Here is a 4,831-nt window from a genome sequence, read left to right on the forward strand (position 1 = left end):
CTGCCCGATTAAGGGAACTGACATTCCACGCTCCGGTCCGTAGAACGCCAGTTTTCTTTCTCCTGATAACGACGTCCTCTTGAGTAGTCCCCGCCCGGAGATTCGTATGGGGGACTATTTTACTTCCGGAATATTTTACCCAAGAGGACACCATCATCATTAAACATACAGTAAAGCTGCATGCACTCGGGAAAAATTACGGCCATAGTTTCCCCTTGCTTTCAGCCGTTCGCAGTACCAGCACAGCAAGGCCGTTTTGGTTAGTGTTACAAGCCCGAATCAGTCAGTCATCCAGACTGTTGCCCCTGCAACTATTGAAAAGGCTGCTGCCCCTCTTTAGGAACCACACGTTTGTCTGGCCTCTCAACAGATACCCCTCCTGCGGTACGGCTATCTGTATCGCTGAGGCACGCAAGCCTCCCCACCAACGGCAAGGTCTATGGTTCATGGATGGGGGGTGGGGGGTGGGGCAGATTCAGTTATGAAATCATTATTGAAAACAATATCACTTGAAGATTTTAGGTGCACAGTTGGTGATGGATATCTGCAACTTGCCACACTGGCTCTGTTCTTCTCCTGTTTCTAGGAATATACTTGTGTAAAGAGGGATTCTCAGGATGTGCAGCTACATAGACAAAATATCGCAATAGACTGGATGTTGAATCTGACATGCGTCTTCAACTCTCCTCTATCAATCCTGGAATAAATACAGTGTTATATTGTGTACTTTATTATTGTGTCTTATTCTGTATATTGTTGTAAAAGTCAGTAGTGTACAATGTATCTATTTGTGTATGAATTTCATCACATGAGTGTAATTAAAGAATGTACGTAAATTTAGTTTTTGCTTATTATAGGGCTTTGTAAAATATTTAGTACTTCAAACGGTTTCTGTCGGTAAAAAATTTGAGAATGGTTGGGTTAGATACTCTATGTGATGAAAAGTATCCGCACACCTGGCTGAAAATGACTTAGAAGTTCGTGGCCCCTTCCATCGGTAATGTTGGAATTCAATATGGTGTTGGCGCACCCTTAGCCTTGATGACAGCTTCCACTCTCGCAGGCATACGTTCAGTCAGGTGCTGGAAGGTTTCTTGGGAAATGGCAGCCCATTCTTCACGGAGTGCTGCACTGAGGAGAAGTATCGATGTTGGTTGTTGAGGCCTGACACGAAGTCGGCGTTCCAAAATATCCGAAACGTGTCCTGCAGGATTCAGGTCAGGACGCTGTGAATGCCAGTCCATTGTCGGGTAATCACCCCGCCACAGGCCGTGCATTATGAATAGGTGCTCGATCGTGTTGAAAGATACAATCGCCATCCCCAAATTGCTCTTCAACAGTGGAAAGGAAGGAAGTGCCTAAAACATCAGTGCATGCCTGTGCTGTTTTAGTGCCACACAAAACAACAAGAGGTGCAAGTCCCTTCCATTAAAAACGCGACCACACCACAACACCACCGCGTCCGAATTTTAGTCTTGGCACTACACACGTTGGCAGATGACGTTCACCAGGCATTCGCCATACCCACATCCTACCATCGGACCGCCACATTGTGTACCGTGACTCGTCACTCCACAAAACGTTTTTCCACTGTTCTATCGACCAATGTTTACACTCCTTACACGAAGCGAGGCGTCGTTTGGCATTTACCGGCGTGATTTGTGGCTTATGAGCAGCCGCTCGACCATGAGATCCAAGTTTTCTCACCTCCCGCCTAACTGTCATAGTACTTGCAGTGGATCCTGGTGCAGTTTGGAATTCCTGTGAGATAGTCTGGATAGCTGTCTGCCTATTACACATTACGACCCTCTTGAACTGTCGGCGGTCTCTGTCAGTCAACAGCCGAGGTCGGCCTGTACGCTTTTGCACTGTACGTGCCCCTTCACGTTTGCACTTCACTATCACATCGGGAACAGGACCTAGGGATGTTTAGTAGTGTGGAAATCTCGTGTGTGTATGATACAAATGACACCCAATCACCTGACCACGTTCGAAGTCCGTGAGTTCCGCGGAGCCCCCCATTCTGCTCTTTCACGATGTCTAATGACTGCTGAGGTCGCTGATATGGAGTACCTGGCAGTAGGTGGCAGCACAATGCGACTAATATGACAAACGTATGTTTTTGGGGGTGTCCGGATACTTTTGATCACATGGTGTACTAAGTTAATGGGTATTTGTTGGACTGAGCGTTTGTAAGTTTCCTTTTGTTTTAATTTTGCTCGTGATCTCTGATTTACTCGGTTATATTATTAATAAATGTGTTAAAACTTTTTAAATATTTATGCCTACATTATTCCCAGCCACTTTCCAATCCCACCCGTTTCCTGCACCGCATAATTGTCAAACAGGATTAAGTATAAACGGTACTAATCCGGTAATTGGAGCTTATCGTCCAATATCACAGACGACATAATGCCATCTGTGGCGTATTCAGTGTTATCACTCATTGAAAGGTATTGATCAGCTTTCAGTACACTTAGCGGAAATGCAGCGAGAAAGAATTATAGTCTGATTAAACTTACTTGATAGTTGACATCTGTCACTTGGTGCTACAATGGTGCCACATCAGCTGCCACTTGATTAAAGGCGACAGGCATTCACGGTGGATCAATCCACAAGTGCCAAAGAGCTGTTCATGTAATGCGGAGTAATTTTGGAAGCGGCTGCCGTCAGGGACAGCGGGAACGCGAGATGCTACGCCCACTAGTCATTTTAAGTGACCAATGATTGAACTGCGGCACACGATACGTTTTGCAACCCAGAATTTGCACTCGTGTCCTAACTTAACCATAACCTCGTGACGTACAGTGTATCCGAGAAAGTTGCAGTCAACAACCTGCGCAAGACTATTAATCACACTCACTTTATTCACATCGATGAAAGCTGAACTCTGCGAGCAAATTCAAGACAGCAAAATTCCAGTTTCAGCACTAAAATCGAACTGTAACTTTTCGCTTTCATCGATTACCTGAAACTATCCTTGCACTGACTACAGGAGCTGACACGATACCAACCAATGAGCAGTCCTAGTTGGCACTCGGTTACGGGTTACGGGCGACACAGGCAGAATTCAAACGAAAATTGCATCATAGGAAAAAAAAAATAGGGACAAATAAAAAAGTAAGTTCAATGATGAAAATAACGTGACAAAACATTAAAAATAAAAAGAAATTACATTCAAATCAACTACGTGAAGATTAATAATAATCAGAGTAATTTTGATAAAGATTTACAAATAAAAAAATCCTTTCACCTCACGAGATTCGAAACTACAGCCTTCTGCATGTAATGAAGCGACCTTAACCATTGGACTGAAGCATCGTTCCCTGTTATGCCATTTTCTTTACAAATATTTACAAAGGTGACTTGCTGCCTTCAGCTGGCCGGAGTGGCCGAGCGGTTCTGGGCGCTACAGTCTGGAACCGAGCGACCGCTACGGTCGCATGTTCGAATCCTGCCTCGGGCATGGATGTGTGTGATGTCCTTAGGTTAGTTAGGTTTAATTAGTTCTAAGTTCTAGGCGACTGATGACCTCAGACGTTAGGCCGCATAGTGCTCAGAGCCATTTGCTGCCTTCAAAAACTCCAGACTCATGCAATGTCGTATGAAGCTTATCTACTGAAGGGCGACCTCTGTGGTGGTAGTAATCGAATATCTGAAGCCAAATCGCGTCTTGTGCTAGATGATCCAGTAACGTTTGGCTAGTGCTGTGTACGAAACATTCATATTTCGTTACCATCAGTTTGCGTGTGTTGTTTTTGGTGTGGGTATCATGTTAGAATCTGTGGTGAAAGAAGGATGTACGCGAAGGATAAATGTTAAAAGTATAGACAACCGACACTACATGACCATGTGCCAACGGCCTTGCCACAGTGGTAACACCGGTACCCGTCAGATCACCGAAGTTAAGCACTGTCGGGCTGGGCTAGTACTTGGATGGGTGACCATCCGGTCTGACAATCACTGTTGGCACGCGGGGTGCACTCAGCCCTTGTGAGGCAAACGGAGGAGCTACTTGACTGAGAAGTAGCCGCTCCAGTCTCATAAACTAACATACGGCCGGGAGAGCGGTGTGCTGACCACATTCCACTCCATATTCGCATCCAGTGACGCCTGTGGGCTGAGGATGACACGGCGGCCCGTCGGTACCGATGGGCCTTCCTAGGCCTATTCGGACGGAGTTCTTATATGACCATGTACATAACATTGTGTAATCAGATACTGTATTACGTACGCAGTACGAGAGGCCTTTGCAAAACAAGTGACATCTATGTCAAGGCAGTAGTATCTTTACTTTAGTCCTGCTAACACATAAAGGTACAGTTCGTGCTTTCGAAGAAAGCAAGACCGTTTGGCAGAATACTAAAAAGCAACTAAAGGCTTATGACTGATCAAGCTGGAGAGGCAACTCATTACAAAACGGCAGCAATAACGCTCATTGGCCGTAGTTTGTCTCAGCCAGTCAGTAAGGTGATAATTGTGATACGGTAGACGATGGCGCGGCGTAATTTTCGAGAGGAGTTGAGTTTTCGTAGAGGGGGGGGGGGGGGGCGGCGGCGGATGTATCTCCCGTCACTCTGACAATTTTCATGTATTCAATTACGAATTTAGATGAGAAACAACGTGCAAGAGAACAGTATAAAGCGAGGATGATCCGATTTGTTACTGATAGTTTTTTGTTAATAAAATCCGAAATTACCTTTCTTACAACGTGTCGTAATGCCACGTGGCGTTTTATGCACCTTTTGCTTAGAGGTAGTATTCTAGCGATAGATCTGATCATTGAATACCGTTACTCAACAGAAAACAGAAGTAAGTGATGTAAATACGA

At 45.1% G+C, this 4,831-nt stretch overlaps 1 pseudogene; it reads left to right on the top strand.

Annotated features, from left to right (window-relative positions):
* Positions 1-3,854: 3,854 nt before the first annotated feature.
* Positions 3,855-3,972, top strand: LOC126261311 (5S ribosomal RNA; annotated as a pseudogene).
* Positions 3,973-4,831: the final 859 nt, after the last annotated feature.

The sequence above is a fragment of the Schistocerca nitens genome, chromosome 5 (assembly GCF_023898315.1).
Source record: "Schistocerca nitens isolate TAMUIC-IGC-003100 chromosome 5, iqSchNite1.1, whole genome shotgun sequence".
Classification (NCBI taxonomy): domain Eukaryota; kingdom Metazoa; phylum Arthropoda; class Insecta; order Orthoptera; family Acrididae; genus Schistocerca; species Schistocerca nitens.